Below are 20,758 nucleotides of genomic sequence, written 5' to 3' on the forward strand. Positions count from 1 at the left end.
TAACACTAAGGGCCAATTTTTTTGTCATGGCCAATCAACCTAACCCGCACATCTTTGGACTGTGGGAGGAAACCGGAGCACCCGGAGAAAACCCACGCAAACACGGGGAGAATGTGCAAACTCCGCACAGACAGTCACCCGAGGCCGGATTTGAACCCGGGTCCCTGGCGCTGTGGGGCAACACTGCTAACCACTATGCCACCGTGCTGCCCTTTAGGACAAAGATGAGGAGGAATTTCTTCACCCAGAGAGTGGTGAACCTGTGGAATTCTCTACCACGGAAGGCAGTTGAGGCCAATTCATTAAATATATTCAAGAAGGAGTTAGATATATTTCTTAAGGCTAAAGGGATCAAGGGATATGGGGAGAAGGCAGGGACCGGGTACTGAGTTTGGATGATCAGCCATGCTCATTGAATGGTGGAGCAGGCTCGAGGGGCCGAATGGCCGACTCCTGCTCCTATCTTCTATGTTTCTATACAGTGCAGGAGGAGGCCATTCAGTCCCTCGAGCCTGCTCCGCCATTCAATGAGATCATGGCTGGTCTGCAGCCTCACTCCATATACCCGCCTTTGGCCCATATCCCTTAATACCTTTGGTTAACAAAAATCTTTCAGTCTCCGATTTAAAATGGACGATTGATCGAGCATCAATTGCTGTTTGCGGAAGAGAGTTAGAAACCTCCACCACCCTTTGTGTGTCGAAGTGTTCCCTAATTTCACTCCTGAAAGGTCTGGCTCTAATTTTTAGACTATATCCCCAGTCCTAGAATCCCCAACCAGCGGAAATAGTTTCTCTCTATCTACCCTATCTGTTCCCCTTAATATCTTGAAAACTTCCATCAGATCGCCCCTTAACCTTCTAAATTCTAGGGAATACAAATGTAATGAAACCTGTTTGTCTTGCCCGTATTCGTTTTGCACTCATGTATATTATCCTCCCCCACACGGTGTATAGTTTCACTTCCTCTTCCCTGACTAACCTGGAAGGTTCCAGGTCTTGGCTCTTGGCTCCGCCCCTGACTTCTCTTACTTAAAGATCCCAGGATCTGTATGACTCATTCCTGTGAGCCAGTCAGTGTGTTGAGATGTTAGCTCTGATCTTAGTGATTAAAAGCCAACTTGTTAAAGTCTATAACTTCTAGTTTTGTGGTTATTGAAGGCACATCAATTTTAATCACTAAAGAATACTAGGATGGATCGACTCCTAAAACCAGAGCATCTGGACTTGGATCCACATTCTGCTGAAGCATCAAATCAATTTGGACACTGGCTCAAATGCTTCAAACTCTTCGCGAGGGCCTCATCCGCTAGCGAGGTAGATAAACTGAGTCTACTGACTACTCGCGTTAATCATCGGATTTATTCGTTCATCCGGGACGCCACCTCTTACACGGAGGCAATCACTATCCTGAAGGCCCAATACCAGAGGCCAGTAAACAAAGTGTACGCCAGACATCTGCTGGCTACACGCAGGCAGCGACCCGAGGAATCAATGGACGATTTCTTACAGGGCCTAAAGGACTTGGTCCGGGACTGTAACTGCAAGGCCGTGACGGCCAATGTGTACTCTGACGAATTGGTCCGTGATTCCTTCATCACGGGCCTCAAATCGAATTATATCCGGCAGAGACTGCTGGAGAAGGAGGTCCTGGACTTAAAAAAGGCAGTGGCCACTGCGCGATCGCTGGACGTGGCCCAGAAAAACTCTGACTCTTATTCTTCCGGCCATGCGGCCCTCACCGCCTCGTGCGCGCCGAGCAGGCCGCCATCTTGGAATCAGCCATCTTCCCCATCCAGGTCTCAGACCAGCTCTACACCGCCGGAGTCCCCACACAGAAGTTCACCCAGGAGTCCTACTACAGCGGCAATGTCTCGAGGCCCGAAATGCTACTTCTGCGGCCAGGCCAAGCACCCCAGACAACGATGCCCAGCGAAGGACGCTACATGCTTCAAATGTAAGAAAAAGGGGCATTTTAGCAAAGTCTGCAGGGGGAATCCGATTTCCAACTCCGTCACCGCCTCGTGCGTGCCGTGCGGGCCGCCATCTTGGGATCCGCCATCTTTTCCCGACTCAACGGCCGCCCAGGGCCCAACAGTGGCTTCGATCACGGTGGATCAATCCAGGCCACACCCGTTGACAAAATCTATGATGGACATACAGGTAAACGGGAATTTAACGAAATGTTTAATTGACTGTGGGAGTACCAAGAGTTTTATCCACCCTAGCCTGGTACGGTGCACTCATTAACGGTAACCCCTACACGGAGCAGAATTGCTATGGCTGCTAAGCCCCACACTTCGGACATTTTGGGCTACTGTGTGGTAACACTGACTGTAAAAGGCACGGACTACAAGGATTTTAAACTCCTCGTGATGCCAGAACTCTGTGTTAATGAAATCTTGGGCCTGGACTTCCAGTGCCAGCACGAAAGTGTCACGCTAGCATATGGCGGGTCCCAGCCGCCACTCACAGTCTGTGGCCTATCAACCTTAAAAATCAGCCCGCCCTCTTTATTCGCTAATCTCGCTCCGAACTGTAGGCCCATAGCGACCAAAAGTAGACGGTACAGTCTGGAAGACAGACACTTTATCAAGGCGGAAGTGGACAGACTCCTGCGGGAAGGCATTACTGAATGCAGTACCAGTCCGTGGCGTACCCAAGTAGTCATAGTTAAAAATAGCGAAAAGAAACGGATGGTAATTGACTACAGCCAGACTGTTAATATTTATACCCAGCTGGACGCCGACCCTTTACCCCGCATATCAGAAATGGTCAACCAGATTGCGCAATACCGAGTCTTCTCGACTATCGACCTCAAATCCGCGTATCACCAGCTCCCCATTAGAACGGAGGACCGCCCATACACCGCCTTTGAGGCGAACGGACGCCTCTACCATTTTCTCAGAGTGCCCTTCGTGGTAACAAATGGGGTCTCGGTCTTCCAACGTGAGATGGACCGCATGGTTGACGAGAATAAACTACAAGCTACCTACCCCTATCTGGACAATGTCACTATCTGCGGGCACAACCAGCAAGACCACGATCTAAATCTTGCGAGATTTTTTAAAACTGCCATAAAACCGAATCTAACCTACAACGAAGACAAATGTGTCTTCAACACAACCCGTCTCTGTATCCTCGGCTGTGTGGTGGAAGATGGGGTAATTGGACCGGACCCTGACCGATTACGCCCCCTAAAGGAACTGCCCCTGCCACACAATCCCAAAGCTTTAAAAAGGTGCCTGGGATTTTTTTCGTATTATGCCCAATGGGTGCCCAATTACTCTGATAAGGCCCGACCCCTCATTAAATCGACGTCCTTCCCACTATCAGCTGAAGCTCGGGAGGCTTTCACCAGTATCAAACAGGACATTGAAAGGGCTGCACTGTGTGCAGTGGACGAAAGCATTCCCTTTCAAGTCGAAAGCGATGCGTCAGACTTTGCCTTAGCTGCGACCCTCAATCAGGCTGGGAGACCTGTGGCCTTCTTCTCCCGAACCCTTCAGGGACCTGAAATCAGGCACTCTTCTGTCAAGAAGGAGGCACAGGCTATAGTGGAGGCAGTGCGGCACTGGAGACACTACCTAGCCGGCAAACGTTTCACCCTGCTCACCGACCAGCGGTCGGTGGCTTTCATGTTTAATAACAAACAAAGGGGGAAAATCAAGAATGACAAAATACTCAGGTGGAGGACCGAACTATCCACGTTCGACTATGATATTATGTACAGGCCGGGAGCCCTTAATGAACCCCCAGACGCCCTATCGCGGGGAATGTGTGCCAGCATTCATACGGACAAATTACAGGGTCTCCACAACGACCTCTGTCACCCAGGGGTCACCCGACTATACCATTTTATAAAGTCCCGCAATCTGCCCCACTCCATCGAGGAGGTCAGGGCAATGACCAGAGCTTGCCGCACCTGTGCGGAATGCAAGCCTCGTTTCTACAGGCCTGACCGTGCACACCTTATCAAAGCCACACGGCCATTCGAGCGCCTAAGTCTGGACTTCAAGGGACCCCTTCCCTCTGCCGACCGTAACGTATACTTCCTCAATATCATCGATGAATATTCCCGCTTCCCCTTCACCATTCCCTGCCCAGACATGACCAGTGCCACGGTCATCAAGTGTCTCTGTAATCTATTCTGCATGTTTGGCATGCCGAACTACATACACAGCGATAGGGGGACGTCATTCATGAGTGACGAACTGCGCCAGTTCTTGCTCTCGAAGGGGATAGCCACCAGCAGAACCACTAGCTACAACCCCCGGGGTAATGGGCAAGTGGAAAGGGAGAATGCTACTGTTTGGAAGGCTGTCACGTTAGCCTTAAAGTCAAAAGGCCTTCCGACCTCCCGCTGGCAGGAAGTCCTCCCGGACGTGCTCCACTCCATAAGGTCTCTGTTATGTACAGCCACTAACGCTACCCCTCACGAAAAGATGTTCGTTTTCCCCCGGAAATCCACCTCGGGCATATCTCTACCCGCGTGGCTGACGTCTCCGGGGACAGTACTATTGCGGAAGCACGTGAGAGGCCATAAAACGGACCCCCTTGTGGAAAAGGTACAGCTCCTCCATGCAAACCCTCACTGCGCCTATATCGAATACTCTGATGGGCGAGAGGACACTGTTTCCATAAAAGACTTTGCTCCCTCGGGGAGCGGAGAGAACGATGAGAGACTACCCGATGAAGACCTACACCAAAAAGAGACAGGACGCCCAGAGGTATCAATACCCAACTTTAACCTGGAGGACACTGCAGATAACCTGGAAGACACTGCGGAGGCCCGGACAGCGGAGGAACCAGAATCCACTCCCCTAGAGGCACCCCAACCAGCTTTGTGCCGATCACTGAGAACCGCAAAACCTCCTGACAGACTCACTTATACCAACTTTTAAGAACCATCACCCCGATGGACTAAATCTAAAGAAGGGGTGAATGTAATGAAATCTGTTTGTCTTGCCTGTATTCGTTTTGCACTCATGTATATTACCCTCCCCCACACGGTGTATAGTTTCACTTCCTCTTCCCTGACTAACCTGGAAGGTTCCAGGTCTTGGCTCTTGGCTCCGCCCCTGACTTCTCTTACTTAAAGATCCCAGGATCTGTATGACTCATTCCTGTGAGCCAGTCAGTGTGTTGAGATGTTAGCTCTGATCTTAGTGATTAAAAGCCAACTTGTTAAAGTCCATAACTTCTAGTTTTGTGGTTATTGAAGGCACATCAACAACCCCAGTTTGTGTAATCTCTCCTCGTAACTTAACCCTTGGAGTCTTTGAAAGAGCTCTCCAATTATTCTCACTCCCCTCATATCCCTGCAAATTTTTCCCCTTAAAGTATCGATCTAATTCTCTTTTGAAAGTTACTATTGAATCTGCTTCCACCGCCCTTTCAGGCAGCGCATTCCAGATCACAACAACTCGCTGTGTAAAAAAATGTTTCCTCATGTCACCTCTGGTTCTTTTACCGATTATCTTCAATCTGTGTCCTCTGGTTATTGACCCTCCTGCCGCTGGAAACAGTTTCTCTTTATTTACTCTATCGAAACCCTTCATGATTTTGAACGCCTCTATTAAATCTCTCCTTAACCTTCTGCTCTAAGGATAATAATCCCAGCTTCTCCAGTCTTTCCACATAACTGAAGTCCCTCATCCCTGGAACCATCCTGGTAAATCTCCTCTGCACGCTCTCCAAGGCCTTGACATCCTTCATAAAGTGTGGTTCCCAGAATTGGACACAATACTCCAGCTGGTGCCTAACCAGTGATTTATAAAGGTTTAAGAACATAAGAAACAGGAGCAGGAGTCGGCCATTCGGCCCTTTGAGCCTGCTCCGCCATTCAATGAGATCATGGCTGAGCTTCTGCCTCAACTCCATTCACCGGCCCTATCGCCATATCCCTTGATGCCCTTACTGGTCAGAAATCTATTGACTTCTGTTTTGAATATACCCAATGACTGAGCCTCCACAGCCCTCTGGGGTAGAGAATTCCAAAGATTCACCACCCTCTGTGTGAAGAAATTTCTTCTCATCTCAGTCCTGAATGGCCTACCCTTTACCCTCAGGCTGTGGCCCCTGGTTCTAGACACCCCAGCCAAGGAAACCATTCTCCCAGCATCCACCCTATCAAGCCCTGTAATAATTTTGTATGCTTCAATGAGATCCCCTCTCATTCTTCTGAATTCAAGAGAATACAGGCCTAGTTTACTCAATCTCTTCTCATACGACAGTCCCGCCATCCCAGGAATCAATCTCGTGAACCTTCGTTGCACTCCCTCTATGGCAAGTATGTCCTTCCTTAGGGAAGGAGACCAAAATTGTACACAGTACTCCAGGTGTGGTCTCACCAAGGCCCTATATAATTGGAGTAAGACTTCTTTACTCCTGTACTCAAATCCTCTTGTAATGAAGGCCAGCATACCATTTGCCTTCCTAATGGCTTGCTGCACCTGCACATTCACTTTCAGTGACTAATGTACAAGGACACCCAGGTCCCTTTGAGCATCTGCATTCCCCAATCTTTCACCATTTAGGAAATATTCTGCCTTTCTGTTTTTCTACCAAAGTGGATAACTTCACATTTATCCACATTATATTCCATCTGCCATGTTCTCGCCCACTCACTGAGCCTGTCGAGATCCCCTTGAAGCCTCTTCACATCCTCTTCACAACTGACACTGCCACCTAGCTTTGTATCATCAGCAAATTTGGAAATGTTACATTTAGTCCCCTCATCCAAATCATTGATCTAGATTGTGAATAGCTGGGGCCCAAGCACCGATCCTTGCGGTACCCCACTAGTCACAGCCTGCCATCCTGAAAAAGATCCGTTTATCCCTACTCTTTGTTTTTTGTCTGTTAACCAATTCTCAATCCATGCTAGTATATTACCCCCAATTCCATGTGCCCTAATTTTATTCACCAACCTCTTGTGTGGGACCTTATCAAAGGCCTTCTGAAAATCCAGATACACCACATCTACCAGTTCCCCTTTGTCTATTCCACTAGTTACATCCTCAAAGAACTCCAATAGGTTTGTCAAACAGGATTTCCCTTTCATAAATCCATGTTGACTCTGCCCAATCTTACTATTAGTTTCTAAGTGCCCAGTTATTGCATCCTTTATAATAGATTCCAGCATTTTCCCAACTACTGATGTGAGGCTAACAGGTCTATAGTTCCCCGCTTTCTCTCTCCCTCCTTTCTTAAATAGCGGGGTTACATTTGCTATCCTCCAATCTGCAGGAACCGTTCCAAAATTCTACAGAATTTTGGAAGATGACAACCAGTGCATCCACTATTCCAAACGCCACCTCTTTCAAAACTCTAGGATGTAGGTCATCCAGTCCTTGAGATTCATCAACTTTTAGTCCCATTAATTTTGCTAGTACTGTTTTTTTACTAATAATAATTTCTTTAAGTTCCTCATTCTCGCCACACCCTTGGTTTTCTCGGATTTCTGGGAGGTTTTTTGTCTTCCTCCGTGAAGACAGAAACAAAGTATTTATTTATTTCCTCATTCTCCATTATAAATTCTCCCGTCTCTAACTGTAAAGGACCTACATTTACCTTCGCCAGTCTTTTCCTTTTCACATACCTATAGAAGCTTTTACAATCCGTTTTTATATTTTTCGCTAGTTTGTGCTCATAATCCATTTTCCCTTTCTTTATCAATTTCTTGGTCACCCTTTGCTGATTTCTAAAAAGATCCCAATCCTCAGGCTGACTGCTTTTTCTGGCTTAATATTAGCTTTAATTTCTTTTGTTAGCCATGGTTGGATCACTTTTCTTTTTGGGTTTTTATGCCCCAGAGGAATATATGTTTGTTGCAATTTATGCATTATTGCCTTGAATGTTAGCCATTGTATGTCCACCTTCATACCTTTTAGTGTAGTCTCCCAATCTACCATGGCCAACTTGTCCCTCATACCCTTGTAGTTTCCTCTGTTTAGATTGAGGACCTTAGTTTCAGATTGGACTACATCACTCTCAAACATAATGTAAAATTCAATCATATTATGGTCACATGTCCCTAAAGGCCCCTTTACCACAAGATTATTGATTAGCCCTTTCTCATTACACAGTACCAGATCCAGAATAGCCTGTTCCCTGGTTGGTTCCTCCACATACTGATCCAGGAAACCATCTCGCATGCATTCCAAGAATTTGTCCTCCACACCATTAGTGGTAATTTGATTTGCCCAGTCAATATGTAGTATATAATTCCCTCAATCTGGAGAATAGAAGTACAGTGGATTTGCGCGCGATCTTCTTGAGTCTGTTCAAACTGACAACGGTTTAAGTGGCCTGTTCTTATACACAAGCTTGGTTATTGTGAGAAGGAGATGTTGCTCGGGTTAGATGAAGTAGGGTGGGAGGAGGCTTGTGTGGAGCATAAACACCAGCAAGGACCTGTTGGGCCGAATGGCCTCTTTCTGTGCTGTACACTCGATGTCACACTCAGGAAATGGGATTGTTTGGACCCGTCTGTTGACGTCCTCCTGAACCCCTGCTGAATGGCCTCGCCTCAGTGCGACAGCACTTTTAAATCTCTTCCCACGTTCAGAACATTTTACAGGGTCTCAGTGGGAACTCGCAGCTCTCTAAATAGGTTGGACGCTCAGCGAACTGCGACTGTCCGGTGTGAACTCGCTGGTGTCCGAGCAGGCTGGACGACTGAGTGTATCCCTTCCTGCACTGGGAGGTGAACAAGTGAACGACCTCTCCTTGGTGTGAACTCGCTGGTGTCTCAGCAGGTGGGAGGACAGAGCAAACTCCTTCCCACACACAGAGCAGGTGAACGGCCTCTCTCCACTTCAAAGTGGTTGCTGTTTCAGTTGGCTGGAGGACTGAGTCAATCCCGTGCCGCCTGTGAACGGTCTCTCCCTGGTGTGAACTTGCTCATGTCTCCGCAGGTGGGAGGACCGAGTGAATCCCTTCCCACACACGGAGCAGGGGAACGGCCTCTCCCCAGTGTGAATTTTGTGGTGTGCCAGCAGGCTGAATGAATGAGTGAATGCCTTCCCACACATGGAGCAGGGGAACGGCCTCTCTCCTGTGTGAGCACGCTGGTGTCGCTTCAGGTCTTGGGAGCTTTTGAAGCTCTTCCCACAGTCTGAACATTTAAAAGGCCTCTCATCAGTGTGAACTCGCTTGTGTCCCAGTAGGCTGGACATATACGGGAACTCCTTCCCACACACGGACTGGGTGAATGGCCGCTCCCCGGTGTGAACTCGCTGGTGTCCCAGCAGGCTGGCTGAATATCTGAAGGCCTTCCCACACACGGAGCAGGTGAACGGCCTCTCCCCAGTGTGAACTCGCTGGTGTATCAGCAGGAGGGTGGACTGAGCGAATCCCTGCCCACACACGGAGCAGGTGAACGGCCTCTTTCCATTGTGAAATCTCTGGTGTACCAGCAGATTCGAGGACTCAGCGAATCCCTTCCCGCACACGGAGCAGGTGAATGGACTCTTCCCAGTGTGCACTCCCCGGTGGGTCCGTAGGCTGAACGAATGAGCGAATCTCTTCCTGCACACGGAGCAGGTGAACGGCCTCACCCCGGTGTGAACTCACTGATGCGTCAACAGGTCCGCGGAGTTCACAAACCTCTTGTGGCAGTGAGAGCAGCCGTACGGTCTCTCTCCAGTGTGCAGCCGCTGGTGCTTCATCAGATACTGGGAGCGTTTAAAGCTCTTCCCACAGTCTGAACATTTAAATGGCCTCTCATCAGAGTGAACGCGCTGGTGTTTCAGCAGGTTGGACAAACACGTGAAGTCCTTCCCACACACGGGGCAGGTGAACGCCCTCTCCCCGGTGTGAACTCGCTGGTGTATCTGCAGGTTGGAGGACTGAGCGAATCCCTTCCCACACACGGGGCAGGTGAACGGCTTCACCCCGGTGTGAACTCGCTGGTGTCCGCAGGTTGGAAGACTGAGCGAATCCCTTCCCACACACTGGGCAGGTGAACGGCCTCTCCCCGGTGTGAGCCCGCTGATGAGCTTCCAGCGCATACGGGTGAAGGCATCCCTTCCTGCAGTCCTTGTATTTATGCAGTCGGTTCCGACTGTGACTGTGCTCGTGGCTAGTCAGCTGGGCGAACCCCTTCCCACAGTCCTCACATTTATACTGTTTCTCTCCAGTGTCCCTCCAGGTTGGGCAATCGACTGAATCCACGTCCACACGTGGAACATGCGTGCGCTTTGTCCGTGCTGTGATCGCTGCTCTCCCCTTCCATGTGCAAAGGCTGATGATATTCAGGTCCTGATGAATCGAGCGACTCTGTCATATCTTGACGTGATGTTTGGTCTGAGCTTCCTGTCTGTAAATGCTCCATTTCTAAAACCCTGTAAAAGGAGTGTAGAAAGGGGGTAAGAAGGTCGCCTGTCACTTTAATTCACCGCTTCACTCCCACTCTGATCTCTCTGTCCTCGGCCTATTGCATTGTTCCAATGAAGCTCAACGTAAGCTCGAGGAACAGCAGCTCATCTTTCGATTGGGCACTTTACAGCCTTCTGGACTCAACATCGAGTTCAACAATTTCAGATAATAATCCCTGCCCCCATTTTTCATGCAGTATGATTTTTGCCATTCCCATTCGTAACATTTTATCTTTCCTGCCTCTTACAAAAGTACAGGATGTTCTTTCAATTCCTCCCTCCTAACCCACCCCCCGTCTCTGCACCTGCTTAATATCTGTTACATCTCCAGCTTTTTCCAGTTCTGATGAAGGGTCCCAGACCTGAAACGTTAACTCTGTTTCTCTCTCCACGGATGCTGCCTGGTCTGCTGAGTATTTCCAGCATTTACTGTTGTTATTTAAGAAGGAGAATGTTGTCTCATGTCCCCCTTTCCCAGCCCAGGGGCAGTGAAGCTGATTTCCAGGCCCCAGCTACTGCACAGTTTGGTTGAAAGGATCAACAGTAATGGCGGCTACAATCCCCACAAGGCCCCGCGCTCCAGAAAGCACTCCGGCCGCCGCGCTGAGTTGTGGCTGACCCCGCGCATGCGCCCCATGGCCCCGCCCTCCCCTGCTCCACAGGCGCCCGGCCTGCACCGCGCATGCTCAGCACACACCCTGGGCCACTGCCAATCATCCTCCCCCGCGCCTGCGCGCTGGGCCCCTGAGCTCCAGCTGCCGCGCGGGGCTTTCTTTGTAAAGTCGGTGTTGGTAAAGAGCCGCAATCAGTGAGGGAAAGTGAGTTTTCCCCCAGATCCGATTGAGATCAGAGGAGGGGAGAGAATAAAGGGGAATCCAAACCTGAGAGTCCGAGGGCTCCGCAGGCACCGAATGGAGCGACTTCACTCGGGCAGAGCCGGAGAGCGCCTCAGGGGCACGTGACCGCGGGCAGCGGGCGGGATTGACGTGTCCACCGACCAATAGGGAGAGCGATCCCGGGAGCAGTGGGCGGGCGGCGGGTGACGTGCACTGGGACGTCTTGACGTCATAAAAGGTGGAGACATCATGACGTCAATGCAGCTTGGGGTTTCTGAGTGAGGGAGGCTGGGGTCAAGGTTGACTGACATTCTGTGCTGAGCCAGTTCTGACGAAATCTTCCATGTAGAGAGAAAACGGGGAATTACAGACCGGTAAGCCTGACATCGGTAGTGGGGAAAATGCTAGAGTCCATTACAAAGATGTAATAGCAGAGCACTTGGAAAACAGTGACCGGATTGGACAAAGTCAACATGGATTTACAAAAGGTAAATTGTGCTTGACTAATCTACTGGAGTTTTTTCAGGATGTAACTGGTAGAATAGATAAGTGCGAACCAGTGGATGTGGTGTATTTGGACTTTCAGAAGGCTTTCGATAAGGTCCCGCATGAGAGATTAGCGTGTAAAGTTAAGGCACATGGGATTGGGGGCAAGGTACTGACTTGGATAGAGAACTGGTTGGCAGACAGGAAGCAAAGAGTTGGAATAAACCAGCCTTTTTCCAAGTGGCAGGCAGTGACTAGTGGGGTACTGTAGGGGTCGGTGCTAGAACCCCAGATATTCACAATATATATTAATGATCTAGACGAGGGAACTAGATGTAATATCTTCAAGTTTGCAGATGACACAAAGCTGGGTGGGCGTGTGTGTTGTGAGGAGGATGCCGAGAAACTCCAGTATGATTTGGACAGGTTGGGTGATTGGGCAGATGCATGGCAGATGCAGTATAATGTGGCAAATACAGGAAGGCAGATTATTATCTGAACCGCAATAGATTGGGAGAAGGGGAAGTGCAACGAGACCTGGGTGTCCTTGTGCACCAGTCGCTGAAGGTAAGCAGGCAGGTGCAGCAGGCGGTTAAGAAGGCAAATGGTATGTTGGCCTTCATAGCGAGAGGGTTTGAGTACAGGAACAAGGATGTCTTGTTGCATTTGTACAGGGCCTTGGTGAGACCACATCTTGAGTATTGTGTGCAGTTTTGGTCGCCTTATCTGAGGAAGGATGGTCTTGCCATGGAGGGAGTGCAGCGAAGATTCACCAGGCTGATACCTGGGATGGCAGGAATGACGTATGAGGAGAGATTAGGTCGATTGGGCTTATACTCGCTGGAGTTTAGAAGAATGAGAGGGGATCTCATTGAAACTTATAAAATTCTAACAGGACTAGACAGACTAGATGCAGGAAGGATGTTCCCGATGGTCGGGGAGTCCAGAACCAGGGGTCACAGTCTAAGATAAGGGGTAAGCCATTTAGGACAGAGATGAGGAGGAATTTCTTCACCCAGAGAGTGGTGAGCCTGTGGAATTCTCTACCACAGAAGGCAGTAGAGGCCAATTCATTAAATATATTCAAGAAGGAGTTGGATATATTTCTTAAGGCTAAAGGGATCAAGGGATATGGGGAGAAGGCAGGGACAGGGTACTGAATTTAGATGATCAGCCAAGATCTCATTGAATGGCGGAGCAGGCTCGAGGGGCCGAATCATAGAATCGTAGAGCACAGGAGGAGGCCACTCGGCCCATCGTGCCTGTGCCAGCTCTTTGAAAGAACTTTCCATTTAGTCCCACTCCCCCTGCCCTTGCACCATTAGCCCTGCACATTTTCACTCCTTTAAGTACTGTCAGAATGTTTTATAAATGTTATTTTGAACGAATGCCAGAATGTGAACCGCCCCTTTTAATTTGGAGAAGGATCATCGTAACACAAGCTTAGTGAAGTATAAGGTAAAGGTCTTGCCTGTTTTATGTGGGTTAGCACTCTCCACTCTCGGGCATTGCGCTAGCAATGATTGCAACTTCCTGTACTGAGTGTCCATTTTGCCTGGAGTTGTTGTTTTTCGTGAGTGCTTTCGTGCTTTTGAGGCCCATCAATTTTTCAAAGAAGCGGCACTCAGCCTCTTCTGTCGAGATGTTTTTCCTCTCTCTCTCTCCCCCCTTCACTGCATTTCACTCTTTCCCATATCGATGTGTTCATCAGTGCCCGAGCTCGTCAGTATTCTGTTCCTGTCTATTGTAAAGTGATTTTGCCCAGACAAGTCCAGCTCAGGGTGAAGTGCTCTCCCCGGAGAGCCTACTCTGCAGCCCCAGGTCGCTCCTGCCATGAATACATTATTATCCCAATTTCCATCCTGTTGCCAAGGCAGCACTTTCGGAACCGCTGGGGTTTTTAAGTCGTACATCACTCAATACCCTGATATGAGCAGAAGCTGGATTTAATATCAGCCTTTGATCAGATTATCTCGCCAACAGTCAGCTGTCAGCGGGAGAATTCCGGCGCTGGCTCTACCCTCGCAGCCTCGGCCTAGCCCTAGAGGGCTCAGCAAATCTTGATGCTTGTGGACACTTTCAATGCCTCGGGCCTCGAGTCCGGGCCGGTTCATTGTTCTCCTGACCTTTTAGCATGCCAGCCAGGCCAGTGTGCGCGTGGCAGAGGGGGGAGATTTTATTTGTTCCCGCCTCCTCCTCCTCTCGAGAAGTTTAGCTCTGTCCCTGTGTCAGGTATTAAACATGGACGTTTCAGGTAGAGGTGAAGGGTAAAAGGATGTGTGTGTGTGTGTTTCCCCCCCTCACCTCCCCTCCCCTCAATGGCCAGCCTTGTGTATGCACCTAACACTTCACTGAGCAATCTGTCAGCATGTCAGCAACACATGTTTTGTAAAAAGCCTCCAGTGGGAGTGAAGCAAGCTCCTGCTGCGGCCGAGGAAATGCTTTGAATTCAGCAGATTTCTATTGCCGGGGTCCCCCGAGGACGTTGTTACAATACCTACATTTCAGAAATTTGAACCCGAGATCCCTGAGGGGCTTCTTTCAGAATGCCTGAAAATGTAGAGTTATATTTATGGCCTACTCCTGCTCCTATCTTCTATGTTTCGATGTTTCATTGGCTGTAATAAAGCGCTTTGAGATGTCTGGTGGTCGTGAAAGGCGCCATAGAAATACTTTCTTTTTTCTCTGGCTCCAACTTATTCCACATGGATTCCAACTGAAATCCCACCCTTGTTGTTTCAGATCCCCCCAGGATTTGACCTTGAACAGTCGAGCAGGCCGCAGTCAGTCTGCCCTCCTGTTCCGTTCTGGGCACCGCCCTTCAGGAAGGATACACTGGCCTTGGAGGGTCGCAGCACAGATTCACCAGAATGATACCGGAGCTGAAAGGGTTAAGTTATGAGGACAGGTTGCAGAGACGAAGCTGGTATTCCCTCGAGTATAGGAGATTGAGGGGTGATCTAATTGAGGTGTTTAAGATGATTCAATGTTTTGAGGAGGTGACTGAAGTAGTGGACAGGGGAATGACGATAGATGTTATTTATATGGACGGCCAGAAGGCATTTGATAAAATCCCTCATAAGAGACTGTGGTTGAAGCCCATGGAACTGAAGGCAAATTATTGACCTGTTTAGGAAATTGACGGAGCGGCAGAGGACAGAGAGTGGGGATAATGGGGAAGTGCTGTAATGGCAGGGTGTGACTAGTGGTGTCCCGCAGGGATCTGTGTTGGGGCCTCAACTATTCACAGTATTTATTAACGACTTAGATGGGGGCATGGAACGTCATCTATCCAAATTTGCCGCTGACATAAAGATAGGCGGCAGTGTAGGTGAAAGCATGAAATTACAAAGGGATATCGATAGATGAAGTGAATGGGCAAAACTGGCAAATGGATTTCAATGTAGGCAAATGTGAGGTCATCCACTTTGGGCCTAAAAAGGATGGAGCAGGTACTTTCTAAATGGTGGAAAGCTCAAAACAGTGGAGGGCCAAAGAGATTAAAATGTCATGAACAGGTACAGAAAATAATCAAAAAAGGCGACTGGGATGCTGGCCTTTATCGACTCATAGAATGGTTACAGCACAGAAGGAGGCCGTTTGCCTGTCGAGCCCGTGCTGGCTCTCTGCAAGAGCACCTCAGCTGGTCCCACTCCCCCGCCCTTTCCCCTTTCTCATATCTAATATCTAGAGGACTAGAATACAAGGGGGTCAAAGTTCCAGAATCACAGAATCACAGAAACCCCACAGTGCAGATAGAGGCCATTTCGGCCCATCGAGCCTGCACCGACACATATCCCACCCGATCCCCGTAACCCCTACACCGACACATATCCCACCCGATCCCCGTAACCCCTACACCGACACATATCCCACCCTATCCCCGTAACCCCACATATTTTAATCCCCCTAACACTAATGGTCAATTTATCATAGCCAATCAACCTAACCTGCACATCTTTGGACTGTGGGAGGAAACCGGGGCACCCGGAGGAAACCCATGCAAACATGGGGAGAATGTGCAAACTCCACACAGTCACCTGAGGCCGGATTCGAACCCGGGTCCCTGGCGCTGTGAGGCAACAGTGCTAACCACTATGCCACCGTGCTGCCCTTGTTATGCTGCAGTTATACAAAGCCCAGGTTAGACCACACCCGGAGCACTGTGAGCAGGTCCCACTCCCCCGCCCTTTCCCCTTTCTCATATCTAATATCTAGAGGACTGGAATACAAGGGGGTGCAAGATATGCTGCAGTTATACAAAGCCCAGGTTAGACCACACCTGGAGCACTGTGAGCAGGTCCCACTCCCCGCCCTTTCCCCTTTCTCATATCTAATATCTAGAGGACTGGAATACAAGGGGGTCGAAGTTATGCTGCAGTTATACAAAGCCCAGGTTAGACCACACCTGGAGCACTGTGAGCAGTTCTGGGCCCCACACCTCAGGAAGGATATATTGCCCTTGGAGGGAGGGCAGCGTAGGTTTACCAGAATGATGCCCAGACTCAGAGGAGAGACTACACAAATTATGTATTCCCTAGAATTTAGAAGGTTCAGGGGTGATTTGATCGAAGTTTTCAGGAGTTTAAGGAGAACAGATAGGGTAGATAGAGAGAAACTATTTCCGCTGGTTGGGGATTCTAGGACTGGGGACATAGTCTAAAAATAGAGCCAGAGCTTTCATGAGTGAAATTAGGAAACACTTCGACACACAAAGGGTGGTAGCAGTTTGGAACTTTCTTCCACAAATGGCAATTGATCAATTGTTAATTTTAAATCTGAGATTGATAGATTTTTGTTACCCAAAAGTTTAAGGGATATGGGTCAAAGGCGGGTATATGGAGTTAGGTTCCAGATCAGCCATGATCTCATTGAATGGCAGAACAGGCTCAAGGGACTGAATGGCCTCCTCCTGCACTGTATAGAAACATAGAAACATAGAAGATAGGAGCAGGAGTAGGCCATTCGGCCCCTCGAGCCTGCTCCGCCATTCAATGCGATCATGGCTGATCATCCAAATTCAGTACCCGGTCCCTGCTTTCTCCCCATATCCCTTGATCCCTTTAGCCTTAAGAAATATATCCAACTCCTCCTTGAATATATTTAATGAATTGGCCTCCACTGCCTTCTGTGGTAGAGAATTCCACAGGTTCACCACTCTCTGGGTGAAGAAATTCCTCCTCATCTTTGTCCTAAATGGCTTACCCCTTATCCTTAGACTGTGACCCTTGGTTCTGGACTCCCCGACCATCGGGAACATCCTTCCTGCATCTAGTCTGTCTAGTCCTGTTAGAATTTTATAAGTTTCAATGAGACTAAATCTCATTCTTCTAAACTCCAGCGAGTACAAGCCCAATCGACCCAATCTCTCCTCATACATCATTCCTGCCATCCCAGGTATCAGTCTGGCGAATCTTCGCTGCACTCTCTCCATGGCAAGAGCATCCTTCCTCAGATAAGGCGACCAAAACTGCACACAATACTCAAGGTGTGGTCTCACCAAGGCCCTGTACAACTGCAGCAAGACATCCTTGTTCCTGTACTCGAACCCTCTCGCTACGAAGGCCAACATACCATTTGCCTTCTTAACCGCCTGCTGCACCTGCATGCTTACCTTCAGCGACTGGTGCACAAGAACACCCAGGTCTCGTTGCACTTCCCCTTCTCCCAATCTGTTGCCATTCAGATAATAATCCGCCTTCCTGTTTTTGCCACCAAAGTGGATAACCTCGCATTTATCCACGTTATATTGCATCTGTTGGGAGGACTCGTAAAAATCAACATTTCATTGTGCAGTACACACGTCTGTCTGCTGCATATCTGACAAATAAAATTGAATTGAATTGAATTGAATTGCCATGCATCTGCCCAATCGCCCAACCAGTCCAAATCATACTGGAGTTTCTCGGCATCCTCCTCACAGCACACATGCCCACCCAGCTTTGTGTCATCTGCAAACTTGGAGATATTACATCTAGTTCCCTCGACTAGATCATTAATATATATTGTGAATAGCTGGGGTCCTAGCACCGATCCCTGCGATATTGCTCTATAATTCTTTAAAATAGGCAAACCTTATTTGCGTTGCTGTTTTTTGGCTGACTAAATAAAAGTTTTTTTTTGGCTGCATGCAGGTATTTAATTGAGTTAGTTCAGGCTTGCTGTCAGTCCTGGCCCTGGTCCCACCAATTCCTGCACCTCATTGGCTGACACCGCTGTCAATCGACACCACGAGGGGGAGGGGAGGTGATTGACAGGTGACGATTGAGAGAAGCGCCTGCCCGCGCTGTGATTGGTGCAGGGGAAGGGAGGGTGATTGACAGGTGGCGATTGATAGAAGCGCCTGCCCGCGCTGTGATTGGTGCAGGGGAAGGCAGGTGGGCGTGTCCGGCCCCCGGTCCTACGTGGGGGAGGCAAAGGCTGGCTGGAGCGCATGCGCAGCCCGCCTCGCACCGTTGGGAAGCTTAAAATTTTTTATTTCCGAAACAAATTGAAAACACTCATTAATTCCCCCAACCTCCTCCGCTCTAAAGTGCGATTATTATCATTCTTGTTTTTCCTCATTTGTGTGGGGTGTCTTTTTTTTTAACCTTGCGGTGGCGTGCGCCGATCCAGCCGACCCCTGGGCGTTGCGTGCTGGCGTCAGCGCGTAATCGGAGGGGGTGATTGACGCGAGGCGCCCGCCAATCAGTAGCGCGGAAAACGCTGGGCGGACCGGGCGGGCTGACGGTCCTCCAATCAATGGCGGCGCGGGAGGGGGGGCGGGACCTCGGTGGGCTGCGTGCGCCGCTTTCCTGCTTTCATTGTCTGCAGGAGCTGTTAAAGGGAAGGGGTGGAAAAAACCCAGCTTGTGAGTGTTTATTCCTTTGCATTACCTTTATTGCAAGGCTATTCATCAACTGCATTCATTAAAAAAAAAGTGAACCTTTTCTCTTTTTGACTTTTATGCAGAACAAAGAGCCCTGGTGCTGTGAACATTTTGGTGGGCAGCCACTTTTCAAGGGACAAAGACCAGCATTCTTCCTTCTCTCTCTCTCTTGTGAGTATTTGTGGAGGGGGGAGAGTCAAAGGCGACTGCGGCCCCTTTTCAACAAAAAAAATTGCTTGGCCTTTAAAGGGGAATGGGTGCCCCCCCAGGTATTTAAAGGGGCAGTGTCTCTTTCTGTATCATGTAAGAGCAGGGAGGTTCTGCCTGAACTGTACAAAAACACCAGTTAGGCCACCGGCTAGTCTGCTGCGTGCAGTTCTGCTCGCCCCATTGCAGGAAAGATGTGACTGCTCGAGAGCCACATCGGAGCAATGGGAGTCTTTCAGAAAGGAAATTGAGAGAGTACAATGGCAACATGTTCCCGTAAAGGTCAAGGGTGGGACCAACAAGCCCAGGGAACCTTGGATGTCAAGGGATATACAAGAATGGATTAGGAAAAAAAGGAGGGCTTGTGGCAGATACAAGGGACTAAAGATAGAGGAAGCCCTAAAGGAGTATAAAAAGTGCAGGGGGATACTTAAAAAAGAAATTAGGAGAGCGAGGAGGGGCTATGAAATAACACTGGCGAGCAAAATAAAGGAAAATCCTAAGGTGTTTTGTAAGTATATTAAGGGTAAGAGGATAACTAGGGAAAGAATAGGGCCCATTAGGGACCAAAGTGGCAAGCTGTGTGTAGAGCCAGAAGATGTAGGTGGGGTTTTAAATGAATTTTTTGCATCTGTGTTCACGATGGAGAAGGACGATGTAGACATAGAAATTGGGCAGGGGGACTGTGATATACTTGAACATATTAGCATCGCGAGGGAGGAGGTACTAGCGGTTTTAGCAGGCTTAAAAGTGGATAAATCCCCAGGCCCGGACGAGATGTATCCCAGGCTGCTATGTGAGGCAAAGGAGGAGATTGCAGGGGCTCTGACACAAATTTTCAGAACCTCTCTGGCCACAGGGGATGTGACAGAGGACTGGAGAACAGCTAACGTAGTACCATTATTCAAGAAGGGTAGTAGGGATAAACCAGGGAATTACAGGCCAGTGAGCCTAACATCAGTGGTAGGGAAATTATTGGAAAAAATTCTGAGGGACAGAATTAGTCTCCACTTGGAGAGGCAAGGATTAATCAAGGATAGCCAGCATAGCTTTGTTAAGGGAAGATCATGTCTGACCAATCTGATTGAATTTTTCAAGGGGGTGACTAGGTGTGTGGATGAGGGTAGTGCAGTGGATGTGGTTTACATGGATTTCAGTAAGGTGTTTGATAAAGTCCCGCATAGGAGACTGGTCAGGAAGGTAAGAGCCCATGGGATCCAGGGTGCCTTGGCAGACTGGATCCAAAACTGGCTTAGTGGCAGAAGGCAGAGGGTGATGGTCATAGGTTGTTTTTGTGACTGGAAGCTTGTGTCCAGTGGGGTACCGCAGGGATCGGTGCTGGGTCCCTTGCTGTTTGTGGTCTACATTAATGATTTGGATGTGAATGTAAAAGGTATGATCAGTAAGTTCGCAGATGACACGAAAATTGGTGGGGTGGTAAATAGCGAGGAGGGAAGCCTCAGGCTACAGGACGATATAGATGGGTTGGTCAGATGGGCGGAATAGTGGCAAATGGAATTTAACCCTGAAAAGTGTGAGGTGATGCATTTTGGAGGGACTAACGAGGCAAGGGAATACACAATGAATGGTAAGACCCTAGGAAGGACAGAGGATCAGAGGGACCTTGGTGTGCATGTACATAGATCCCTGAAGGCAGCAGAACAGGTGGATAAGGTGGTTAAAAAGGCATATGGGATACTTGCCTTCATTAGCCGAGGCATAGAATATAAGAGCAGGGAGGTTATGATGGAGCTGTACAAAACGCTGGTAAGGCCACAGCTGGAGTACTGTGTGCAGTTCTGGTCGCCACACTATAGGAAGGATGTGATTACTTTGGAGAGGGTGCAGAGGAGATTTACCAGGATGTTACCTGGGCTGGAGCGCTTTAGCTATGAAGAAAGACTGGATAGGCTGGGGTTGTTTTCCTTGGAGCAGAGAAGGCTGAGGGGGGACCTGATTGAGGTGTACAAAATTATGAGG

At 49.0% G+C, this 20,758-nt stretch overlaps 1 pseudogene; it reads right to left on the reverse strand.

Annotated features, from left to right (window-relative positions):
• Window positions 1-8,703: 8,703 nt before the first annotated feature.
• Window positions 8,704-20,758, reverse strand: part of LOC147093395 (uncharacterized) — a 74,046-nt pseudogene continuing 61,991 nt past the window's right edge.

The sequence above is a fragment of the Somniosus microcephalus genome, unplaced genomic scaffold (genome assembly GCF_052327205.1).
Source record: "Somniosus microcephalus isolate GS21.2 unplaced genomic scaffold, FLI_Smic_1.0 unresolved_chr1, whole genome shotgun sequence".
NCBI lineage: Eukaryota > Metazoa > Chordata > Chondrichthyes > Squaliformes > Somniosidae > Somniosus > Somniosus microcephalus.